The following is a 13,472-nucleotide window of genomic DNA, read 5'->3' as shown; positions in this document are numbered from 1 at the left end:
TGTCTCTAAGTGTAAGGCCACTCATCCACCTGACCATTCTCATGTTCATACGTTTAATTTTTTGGTTCCTTTTTTAATTGCCAATATTCTACAACATAAAGCATTGCAGTTGTCACCACCATCTTATAGGATTTTTCTTTAAGTTTGAAGGGTATTTTTCTATCACACAACATGCCTGATGCATTCCTCCACAGTTAAATTAAAATATACAACAACAACAATATCAAGCCTTTGTCCCACTATGTGGGGTCGGCTACATGAATCCTTTCTCTCATTGTGTTCTATTAAAAGTCAAATTCTCGTTTAAATCTAATAAAGAAAGATCATTTCTAATATTTTATAACAAAGTCTTTTTAGGTCTACCTCAACCGTTCTTAACATAAGTCAAATCTAATGATAAAGCCTAAGCATCCTCATCTCTGCAACATTTAGCTTAGTATTATGCTTCTCTTTTAATGGCCAACATTCGACATCATAAATCATTGCAGGTCTTATCATCTTCTTATAGAATTTTCCCTTAAGTTTGAGGGGGGCTTTTATATCACACAACAAGCCCGAAGCATTCCTCCACTTTAAGCATCCAACTTGAATTCTGCTGATAATATCCCCATCTACGTCACCATCACTCTGAACAATAGATCCAATATATCTAAAATGTGTACTCTTATTAATCACTTGATCGGCCAAAGTCACAATCCCCTCACTAGGTATATTACTACCAAGGTTTAAAATTGCGTAAATAAGCCTCGAGGTGTTTTTCGTCTGTGAGGCGAGGCGTAAGCCTCAAGGCAGTGTGAGACGTAAGCCTCATGGACGAAGAATTGCGTAAATGAGAATTTAAGGGTTTTAGCAGGTAAATAATAGTATGATTCTATCATACAATAAAAACATCTAAATGACAAGTGAAATTAGTGAAAATTAAGAAAATAGATGCAATAAAATCATGCAGAACAATCAAAGCATGCAGTCATGAGGAAGCATACTAACACTAACAACTATTGTTAAAGATAATGAATACAACAATATGCCGGGCTACTGGGGGTCCAAGTGGACACTGCCTCCTTGCGGGGGTTTCCGGGGGCAGCGCCCTCTGGAACAAATTTTATTTGTAAGAGTAATTTTGAAGTGCTGCTTATTTTTAAAATTCATAAGTCGTTTGTATGGAAAGATACCTAGTGGTACTGAGGATGTACCTAGCGGTACCGAGCATGTACCTAGTGGTACCGAACATGTACATAGCGGTACCGAGAATTATGACCCTAGCTTTCCTATAAGTTCAAAAATCAAAGCCTAAACTTAAAAAAAAACCTAAGAACACTTGAAGAAGTGATGTAGAGGGGCGGCCGGAAACAAAGGACTCACCGGCGAGAGGCGGCGAAAACATGCGGGAGAGCCGGATCGGGCGTCTACGAGCTTCCTGTGCTGCTTCTGTTGACGTCTTTCGTCAAGTAAGTGGGTATAAGGAAGAATTTAAGTGGTTTTTTAAGTAAGTGGGCCCCATATTAGAGGCGTACGCCTCAAAGAAAATTACGCAATAATACTAGTGAGGTGCACCTCGCTCTTCCTGAGGCGTACGCCCCATGATGCCTGAGAATTTCCTAGGCTTTAAGGCTATTTTGGAGCAAATTGCGCAAAGGCGCGCCTCGAATTGCGCAATTTTAAAATATGATTACTACTAAAATTATACTCCATATATTCAATTTTAGATCTACTCAAGCGAAAACCTTTAGACTCTAAGGTTGACCTCCATAATTCAAGTTTAGCTTCAACTTCCTCTCTAGTCTTATCAACAAGAAGAATTTCATCAGCAAAAAAGCATACACCAAGGGACATCCTCTTACAAATGTCTAGTGAGAACATCCATGACTAAAGCAAAAAGATATGGGCTTAATGCTGATCCTTGATGTAATCCAACGATTCCAACCGAAATAGGAAAATACTTGGTCAAACCATCTTGTGTTTGAACACAAGTAATAGCTCCTACGTACATATCTTTAATTAAAATATAAGTAAATTTAAATTTAAATTTACAGTTAATTTTTTGTTTACTTTATGAGAAGCTTTTATTTTCTTAAGTGGCAATAAGGTGTCACGACTCGTCCCAGATGCTCAATTTAACGAGGCGGGTACTAGAACTCGGATGGTTTTAAAAAAAATTTCATTAAACAATACACCACTTTCTTATTTGTACTGAAGAGCCACTAATACTCAAAATTTAAATTACCTGTTGTCATTATCACGTCGTCTTGTATATACAAATTATTCTCTTTCAATCATTACTTCTTTGGCGATTTACCTAAAACATTAATTTAGGGGGTTGAGTTTACAACGTAAACTCAGTGGGTAATAATTAAAACAATCAATATAAATATTCTTTAATATTTTTTTTATCATTTCTTAACTTTATTTCATTCATTAAGTAATTTATACATCTCCGGCAATTTTTTGTTAACACATTTTAAAACATTTTGAAACTTTAATATTTCCTTTTCCCATTTAGTTTAATACAGGAGCACCGTCTCAATGTACCCAAAGGTACAACCTTTTCCAATTATTTCCTTTTACATTTCCATGGCATTTTCCTTTTTATGTTCACGAGTACGGCGTCCTCAACCAGTACCATAAGGGGGTGAACTCCTGTAGTTTTCATACGTAACATTTTCCTTTCTTTTTCATCTATTTTGAATATTTGTTATTCATTACATATGTCATTTCTTTATTTGTATATTTCCTTAAAACATACCTTTTCCTGTATCATATAACATTCTCCTTTATTCATATTCATATTTTCATTCATGTTAATTGATTTTTTTATTTTCTGTTGTAATAATATTTACAATTATTTAGGTATTTAATCTTTCAACATTTCACACATGATAATATTTGAAAATAAAACATTGAAAACATTATTATAATACAAAATATTATATTGTATTGAAAGAATAATACAAAATGTTGAATTTCATAATTATAATTATCCACTTTGAACTTTTGAAGTCTTTGACGTATGGTACAACCTCGAACCTCAATTTTCCCTTTCTTGTTGAATCCTTGGTTAATCAACTTCTATAACATCGATCTCTCTCTCTTCAAAAACTCTGCAGCAAACAATAAAATTTTCATGAAAATCGCTTTATCTAATAAAACTTAAAATTAATTCCATGATAAAAATTACTTACAATGGGGATTTTCCAAATCCTCCAAAATCCTTCTTTCTCTTCCAAAATTCTTTCTCCTTGCTTGCAGTCCCCTCTTTTTCCTTTAAGAGAAATATTGTTTGCTTTAAATGAAGTAAAAGAAGGAGATTTATACCCAAAAAAAATTGAAAGAAAATCCAACAAACCTTTTTCCTTCTTTCTCCTCGGTCGTTTCTCTCGTTCTTGAATTTCCTCCCAAATTAACACTCCGTTAACTATAAGAATGAAAATGAATTGTTATTTCTTATCCTTGAAGACAATCGTTTGCTAAAATTAGAAAAAAAAAATGAAGCTTACCTCGCTCTCCCGCACGAAGCTGTTCGCCCGCCCTCTTCAACAGAAAATTTCCTTCTCACGATTTCTCTTACCGGAAAGAGCGAACTAACTATATCTCATGAGAGGAATCGTTAATTTATTCCTACGAGTGCGATCCTTCGTTCAGAATCGCAAACCGACCCTCCTAAGCTCACCCGTGCTTGCGATCGGCTCGCCTCTGTTTCGCGAACAGTCCCCGACCCGCTCTCTGTTGGGTCGCGATTTAATACAAGGGGTTGGCCAGTTCGGTTGAACCGGCCATCCCAAACCGGTTCATTACATAAGGAATAAATAATATGACATAAATAGATTGATATGTGCTAAAAGTATTATTAGTAGTCAATACATCTGTGTTGCAATGGAGGAGAAAAAAAAAACATAAATTGAATAAATTGATAGATGTACTGAGATATAGGTTAAAGTTGTTGAATGTTAATCGAATAAATTAAAATATAAGTAAATTCAATTTATCGTTCATTTTGTATTTCATTCGTAATCAGCTATTAAATAAATCTAAATTCATTAAATTTTAACATAATAGTATTTTTAAATTTAAAATCAAATGTGAAGGTAATAGAATATATAATGTGATAGTTAGTATTAAATAAATAAATGTATTTTCAAAAGTAAAAAAACTGTCATGTTTATGTGATGGTTGATTATTAATTATATTTGAATTCAAATTTAAAAATAATGAAAATATTAAAAAAGATTTATTGTTTTTAAATTTAAAAATGTCGCGTGTTATGTGATGGTTAGCTTTTTAATTTATTTAAACTCAAATTTAAAAGTAATGATGTATTTGTTTTTATAATTGAGTATTATTTTTTGCCATGCTGCAGTCATATAATTCTACCATTTGTCATCTTTTGGAATCATGTATATGTTAGATTCAAAGTTACTTAGTGGAAATCGACCTAAATCTTTGTGCCAACCTCCTGGTTATAATTTTCTGATAACTGAACACATCATCTGGGAAGAATGGTACTAAACTATCTCAAATTCTGTGTAGCCTTCAAAGATTTGAGATGTTTTTATATTTTGTCCTGTGGGATGACCATGATGTTGACACAAATGTGGGCAACGAATGCCTACACAAGCTAGCATGAATCTTCTTTATGTTTAATATTTTACTTATTAGATCTCCTTTTTCTTGTGTCGGAGATATTTAATATATGTTCTGCTATTTAAAGTGGACCTGAGATCTTGCTTGTGTCGCTTGATTGGTCATGATCAACACTAACAATATGGGTCCTTCAAAAGAATATATCGATCCATTGGTGAAAGGGAGGTTCCATTTTTTTATCATTAGTTAATTTGAACAACTACCACAATATGGGCTGTGCTGTGTACCTTGTATGAACAGTATTATCTTCTAATTCTAAAGTTTAAACACTAGCTTTTCTCGATAATGACTTACATAGGCAGTTTGTTCTCTGGGACTTCAATCCAAATGTGGCCTTATTGATGTTGGTGACAGTAGTAGTGTTGCAATTTGGTCCTTTGGAGCAATGTTGAATATGCTTCTCATCTCTGTATGAGTAACATTGAGGTTTAGAAAAAAACTTGCGATAAGATTTTCATTTCACATAAGCAAAAACAATGTAGTTGTATCTAAATCAGGATTAGTGCTATGTCTAACAAAAGCTGGAAGGGGCATCTGAGACGTCAACATTTTCTGATCAGAGGAGGATGGAGAGAGTGGCTAGGGGAAGCAACTCAGGGGGGTCATATAGGATGACCACCACCTTTTTACCTCCCAGGGGACCAACGCCAGGGAGCATGAAGGAGGTGCCGAAGGAGAGATCCGAAGGAGGGGGGAATTTTAAGAAACTGACTGAGAAGGAGATACAAGAGAAGCGGGCCAAGGGGTTATGTTTTAGGTGTGATGAGAAGTACATGCCGAGGCATACGTGCAAGGACCGAACTCTTCAGATTCTCACCGTCTGTGATGATGAGGAAGCTGAAGAGGGAGGTGGGAGCGGGCTAGAATTGGAGGAGGAAAAATTGCATCTTGATTTGGCAGAAGCATCTTTGAACTCTGTTGTGGGATTCACTCCTAGCCACACTATGAAAGTGAAGGGAGAGAGCGGATAACGAGGTAGTGGTATTGATAGATAGTGGGGCAACCCACAATTTCATTTCCACCCAGATTGTTGATCGGCTTGGGATGGAATTAGTCGATACAGGAGGCTATGGGGTGATGATGGGCACATGAAAGGTAGAGATGGGTAGACGAGTTTGTAAGGGAGTGGTGCTGATGATTCAAGGGATCAAGGCGAGGGAGGATTTTCTTCCCTTGGAACTTGGAAGCACTAATGTTATCCTGGGGATGAAATGACTACAGTTCTTGGGAGATACCAAGGTGAATTGTGGGACACTGAGAATGGTGTTGATGGATAAGGGAAAGAAGGTGGTTATTCAGGGTGATGCGGGGCTAACTAAGATTGAGGTATCCCTCAAGTCTTTGATCAGAACCATAGAGGAAGTGGGAGGAGGATACTTGGTGGAATTGCATCGTCTGGAGGGGGTCAGACTAGAAGATGAGGGAAACATTCCCTCTTCATTACAATCGTTCTTACAATAATTCAGCAAGGTTTTCCAACCTCCTCAGGGTCTACCACCACCAAGGGAGTTAGAGCATGCCATTACTTTGAAGGAAGGAGAGACACCGATCAGTGTCAGACCATACCGTTACCCTCATATACAAAAGGATGAGATTGAAAGGTTGATCCGGGAGATGTTGGAGGCAGGGATCATCAGACCGAGTGTGAGTCCTTTCTCTAGTCCCGTCCTCTTGGTCAAAAAGAATGATGGGAGTTGGTGATAAACAAGGGGACAGTGCCAGATAAATTCCCTATTACGGTGATTGATGAGCTCTTGGATGAGTTACATGGAGCAGTGATGTTTTCCAAGTTAGACTTGAAATCCGGGTACCATCAGATCAGAATGAGGGAAACAAACATTCCAAAGACAGCATTCAGGACACATGACGGGCATTATGAGTTCCTGGTAATGCCATTTGGCCTCACTAATGCCCATGCTGCTTTTCAATCTTTGATGAACAGGGTATTCAAGCAGTACCTCAGAATGTTTGTCCTTGTATTCTTTGATGACATTCTGGTGTACAGCAAGACAGTGGAGGAGCATCTTGGACACCTGAAGGTGGTTTTGGAAATACGTCAGGAGCATCAGTTGAGAACCAACTTGAAGAAATGCAGCTTTGCCCAGTTAAGTGTGGAGTACCTAGGACATGTTGTGTCCCAAGGAGTGGCGACCGACCAAACCAAAATTGAGGCAATGCAGAAATGACCTCTATCTAGGAACATAAGGGAGTTGAGAGGTTTCCTAGGATTGACTGATTACTACAGGAGGTTTGTGAAAGGGTACGACACAATTGCATGGCCTTTGACTGAGCAGCTGAAGAAGGACAACTTTTCTTGGGGAGAGACTGCGACTCAGGCTTTTGAAAGATTGAAGAATGCCATGACTACTATTCCAGTTCTAGCTCTGCCGGACTTCAGCCATGTCTTTGTAGTTGAGACAAATGCATCAGGATATGGGTTGGGGTCAGTGTTGATGCAAAACCATAAACTTATAACGTACTTCAGTCAAGTGTTATCCACAAGGGCGAGATTGAAGTCGGTTTATGAGAGAGAGTTAATGGTCGTTGTCTTGGCTATTCAGAAGTGGCGCCCTTATCTTTTGGGTAGATATTTCATCGTCTGAACGGAACAGAGGAGCTTGAAGTACCTGTTGGAGCAACGGATGGTGATCGAGGAGCATCAGAGATGGTTGTCCAAGCTATTAGGTTATGATTTTGAGATCCAGTGGCCGATGCCTTATCCTGGTGTGTTGGAGAGCTCTAGGAGTTGGTTGTGTCTATACCTTTGATGGTCGACTGGAGGGCCATCAAGGAAGAAAGCATGTTGAATGCAGAGTTGCAAAATATCAAGGAAGATCTGACTAAAGACAAGGGTAGCCACCCTGGTTACTATATGGAGGGGGAGAGGCTGTTGTATCAGGGGAGTTTGTGATGCCATGAACCTCCATACACATTCCCCACTTGTTACCGGAGTTCCACGACAGTGCGGTTGGAGGTCACGCGGGAGTATAGAAAACCTATAAAAGTCTAGCATCTGAGCTTTACTGGAAGGGGATGCATAAAGATGTTGAGGAGATGGTGGCAAGGTGTGAAGTGTGCTAGAGAAACAAATACATGGCCATGGCTCTAGGAGGATTACTACAACCCTTGGCACTTCCAAATTGAGTCTGGGAGGAAGTGTCCATGGATTTCATTGATGGCCTACCACGATAAGAAGGATTCACTGTCATCATGGTGGTGGTTGACAGACTTAGTAAGTATGCACATTTCATCCTCTTACGACATCCCTACACCGTGGTGTCAGTAGTAGCATCATTTATCAGGGAGGTAGTTAGACTGCATGGGATCCCTGAATCCATTGTGACTGATTGTGACAAAGTGTTCCTCAGCCAGTTTTGGAGGGAGATGTTCAGGTTGCAGGGCACAACTCTTAAAAGGAGTACAGCCTACCATCCTCAGACCGACGAGCAAACGGAGGTGATAAATCGAAGTTTGGAGACCTATTTGAGGTGCTTTGCTTCTGAAACACCACGAATGTGGGCGAAGTGGTTACCGTGGACCGATGTATTGGTACATACATCATACCATTCTGCTTCTCATATGACTCTTTTCAAAGTGATGTATGGAAGGGATCTCCCACACCTAGTGCACTATGGGAGGGGAAGCACAACAGTTTCTTCAGTTGAGCAGTACTTGGAGGAAAGGGATAAGGTGCTGGAAGAGTTGAAGAAACATCTACTGAGGGCACAACAAATCATGAAAAAGCAGGCGGACTCACATAGAAGGGACATGCAGTTTGAAGTGGGAGAGAAAGTGTTCCTAAAACTACGCCCTTACAGGCAGAGGACAGTGGTGAGAAGGAGGAATGAGAAACTGGCCCCGCGATACTTCGGCCCTTATGAGGTTTTGGATAGGATTAGGGCAGTGGCGTACCGACTGAAGTTACCACCATCAGCCACCATACACCCAGTATTCCATGTGTCTCAGTTGAAGAGAGCTCTAGGAGAGCATGCAGTTAGTGCAGAATTACCTTCTACACTGACTGAGGATTTGGAAGTAGTCTTTGAACCACTGGAACTTATAGGAGTAAGGTCAGATAAAGAGGGCAATAAAGAAGTGCTGATTAGATGGAGAGATCTCCCCGAATTTGATGCTACGTGGGAGCCATTTGAAAGAATGAAATATCAATTCCCTTCATTTCACCTTGAGGACAAGGTGAGTCTTTGGGAGGGGAGTAATGTTAGGCGGGCCCCTCATGGGCCGGTTGGACCGGTCCTTACTCTAGGCGGGCCCACATCGATTTAATTCAAGTGTTGGAGGGGGGAAAGCCTTGGGGCCCATGACGGGGTTTAATTCAAGTGTTGGAGGGAAAATTTGAATGGAAAGGGGGGGGAATTTGAATAGAAGGGCTGTTTAGGGATTTTGTATGGGGATGAGAGTTAAAGAGGGGGAAAGGGGGGAATTAGGGGTTCATCTTGAATTTGGGTTGTTTTTTGGGTTCTTCTTGGAGGCTTGGGCTCTAGTCTTCTTGGCTAGATTTTTTGGAGAGTTCTCTTCCTCTTGTTGAATTGAAGAATCTTGTATGGTTATTGTTTTCTTTCATCTACTAGTGGAATACAAGTGGTTGGCTTGATTTTTCTCAGATTCTTACTCAATTTCATGCTGTTTTTCACTGTTTGGGGTTGTTAAACTGCTGTAAACAGCAGTTTTGTGGCTGTTTTCGCTCCAATTTGGGATAGGGTTGCTTGCGAACTCAAGTATTACCTTAGGGTTACTTGCGAACTCAAGTATTTCCTATCAAATTCTAATCATCATTGATCATCTAACAAACAACATGAAAATATTCTCTCTAAACTTCATCGTAATCTGTGCAAAATGAAGCTAATTTAATGTTGAAACTTGATATTATTGAGGATTATTTTTTCACTTCACAACTTATGGTAATGCATGTTCAAGAGAATTACGGGAAGCTATATTGTTTACATAGTAAACTAATATTACTTTATGAATATAACGAGGGGTTGTTGGATTTGGGTGATTTTCAGGTGGTGGATTTTGTGTGGAGCTTAATTGTATTTATGGATGGAGATATGATGGGTGTATGGGTATTCTATGGATAGCTTAGAATGTTAGTAAAATTATTCAAGAATTCTTCAGGGTTGTGCGATGGAAGTTTTGGTCCATGAAGTTGAAAAAGGACAAGCTTGCTGTTGGGTTGAGTCATATTTTGACTAGTTTGTTTAACTTGGAAATAATAAGAATAGTCAAGAGGAATGTGGAAAAAGGAATGAGTAAAAGAAACCCTATAAAACAAAGAGTTAACAAGTACACATATAACACACAAGTTATAAGATAATCATCTTTCCCTCACCAAAAGAAGGGTATCACTCTCAGGGTGCATTTGGGACGCCGTTTTCGCTGCTGTATGGTAGGAAACACAACCGAGTTGGTGTTTGGGGAGACGAGGTCGTGCTCCGTTCTTAAACTTTTTGCGTCTCGCGGCTACTTTTTCCGTCTTGAAGTAGGCTCCTGCTTTCGCTGCTTTCCGCTGTTTGAGGGTAAGAGAAAGACGCAAATGCCTTGAGAAATACACGTATCTTCTTCTTCCTCGTGAAGTTCGGCACAGGCAAAAGCACGAGCTGAGCCCCCTTCAAAGCAGCCTCCTCGATCGCTCTGCGAGCATGGGCGATGTTCCTTGACTTATTCGCTGTCTGCGAGCATGGGTGTTGTAAAAATATTAACAAAAGCAGAAGAAGATCTCCAAATTGAAAAATCTGCTCAAGTTCCATCTCATTAGATCAAATCAAGAAGAAAGCACGTGTGACCTTGGAAACGGGAGGAACCAGAGGCTGGAGAGCGGTGGGAAGCCTAGCTTCTTCAGGCTTGAAAACAATGCTATGGCGGGTATAGCAGTAAAGCGACGAACAGTAGTCGACACTGGCTGAGTTGTCGAGAGAAAGCTAGGGTTTCTAGGGAGACGAATGTATAAGCGGCGGAGTTGAGACGACGGCAAGAGACGGATTGTGCACGCGGAGGTAAGTCCGACCCCCATTTCTTGAAAGCGACTGGATTATAACCAGATCAGGTTAAGGAGTGGTCGGCCCCTGCTTGCTTTTGTGATCCTAGTCAAGCATTTGAAATGGGATTTGGAAAAGCACGATAAGGGGAGGTATTTGGAGCTGGCGGATCCGAGGCTGGAGGGGAAGGCGACGGAGGAGGAATTGGGGATAGTGGTGAGGATTGCGTTGTGCTTGCTGCATGAAGAGACGGCGATGCGGCCGACAATGGACGTAGTGGAGGCGATGCTCGACGGAACTATTGAGGTTGGGCAGCCGAGGCCGGAGGCGCTTGGAGTTCTACGGCTGTATGGGAGGGGTTTTCTTTGCACCGGCAAGAGTGAGAAGGGGAGCAGCAGCAGCAGCTATGGATATTTCATAAAAAAATTGATGCACACAAATTCTTTTTAAGTATTTTCTTGATATAATTTTTTAAAAAACATATTAAAAAAATGGTTTATTATAAAGTAATAAATGAGAATCTAAAATCTGAACAAATTATTTTGAAGTATAATATAAAAATTTATGTAAAAAATTTATAATATTTTGATATATAAACTTAAAAAAATTAAAATAAATACTTGATTTGAATTTTGAATTATTAGTTTGTTATCATATAAATTTAAAAATATTTATATTTAATAAAAAAATTTCATGCTAATATATAGAAGGGTATCAAGGTAATTTATTGTTACACAGCAGCAGCACAGCAGCTCGGCAGTTATACTACCCAAACAATATTTATTGATTTTTGTACAGCAACTTTATAAAGTAGCTTTTTGGACAACTGCTTTACCGACAACTGCAGCCGTCCCAAACGAAACCTCAATCTCCGTAAAGGAAAAGTTATTCAAACTAGCCGCTAACTTAAGTTTGTAAAAGGTAATGTCACCTTGTATTCATAACATAAGGCCTTACATCCTAGAATTTTATGGCTATTTTATAAGTTTTGCATATGCAAAAAATCCTTTGGAATATCATAAGTCACATGAATATATGAAAAGTCATAATCATAAAGATTTAGATGATTATATTAAATAAATTTTTTAGCCTTCTCATCTTTCATCTCTCTATTTTGGAGAATGCCCAGGAGGTAAGGGTGAAGACTAACCTACCGAGTGGGTATGACGTCCCCGGTCAAGATCCCATGGTTTTCCATCGTCCCGGGTTCGTCGGTATCCTTAGCCTACTTAGTCGAGTGCCGACCAGAGGATCCTCGTTAGCAACCATGGGTTACCTCATTCAAGGGGACCTCGTAGGCCAAGAGGCTGGGGACCTAATCCTAGGCTGACAAACAGGAAGTGCACAGGTCCGTGGACAGTGAACCTATGTCTATGTTATCTAACCTAGGATGCCACTCTCATTTTGTATGCATATCAATCTATCTCAAAAACAGAAAGAAACACCGACCTAACCTAAAGCTAGAGTCCGTGTCCTAATGGGTCAATCTAGGTGTGTGTAGCAGGCTGTGTGGTTTGGATATATCCTAAATCGGGTAATTGATTAAAATTGCTTAATGTTCTGGTTGGTTGAAAGGCTCAAGGAAAAATTTTGGTTAAAGTTTAGATCTTAATGATTCAGAATTAATTTTAAGGTTGATTGTTGGTTTTAAAGTTAGATTGAAACTTTCTAGAAGGTTTTAAAGTTTAATTAAGGTTCAAACTTAAGGGATTCAAAGGGTTTGAATTTTAGTGATAATTTTCCCTAGAGCAGGGAAGATCACTAAACTTAAGGGGTTTAAATATTTGATGTCAATTGGGTTTAAATTTGATTTGTTATAATTTTTAGAAGTTTTGAAGCTTAATTAAGGGTTTAAACTTAATTAGGTTAATTAAGAGGCTTAATGAATTCCAAATTCAGTAAAAATTTTCTATGGGTTGAGAGTGTCACTATGTTCAAATGTTCAAAGTTTCAAGTCAAATGGACGCATATCCTAATTTCTAGAATTTCTCTAGGTTTTCTAAATATAGGTCCTTAATTATTGTCCTTAATGTTACTAGGTTTGAAGGTTGAAAATCAATGTTCTACTAACCCTTTGGACATACATACAAGTGTAAACAAGCTATGTCGATAAGTTTTGAATTTGTAAAAAGAAGAAAGCAGGTATTAACTAAATACATGAGTTATTGCAAGAATTTAAAGCTGGGGGAAATAACTCAATAGGTAAATATGGAAGCCTTATGCTCTTCTAAGTTTTAAGAGAACTTACCTGGTCACCGGAGCTAGTCAACGGTGACTTCGGCCGTAGCACCCCGTTTAGAAGAAACGGGGCGACTGAAGCTCCTTGCCTTTATACTCCCATTAGCTCCATTAGTACCTCGCAAATAAGCCAACGAGAGAAGGTAGTGTCAGAATATCATGTATGAAAATATAAAGGCTATTATGAATTGACATGTGAGTAAATATGTGAAAATATAAATCAAATCAAATTATTAAACAATTTCAAAATAAATGTAACTTGGCAAGAAATAGTTTAAAAAAACATATGCTTCTAGATAGGACAAGACTCCAATACATATGCTATCTCACAAGAATGAATCAGTGTGTATAATTACATATATAAGAGACTTTAACTCATGTATTTTCTCATTAAAAGAAATCAAACATGTAGAGAAATCATAACTACAAATATAGAACCGAGATAGGGAAACTAAACTCTACTAAAAATTTGGTGTGTACATAATTAATGAGATCAAGTCTTATTAAGATAAACAATGTCACACGTTCATATTAAAATAAATCGAATAAATTATCACAATTGTAGATTTATCAACATTTTGATGAATATAATCATCATCA

Source organism: Dendrobium catenatum, unplaced genomic scaffold (genome assembly GCF_001605985.2).
Source record: "Dendrobium catenatum unplaced genomic scaffold, ASM160598v2 original_scaffold_197033, whole genome shotgun sequence".
Classification (NCBI taxonomy): Eukaryota; Viridiplantae; Streptophyta; class Magnoliopsida; order Asparagales; family Orchidaceae; genus Dendrobium; species Dendrobium catenatum.
This window is presented reverse-complemented; position numbering follows the sequence as displayed.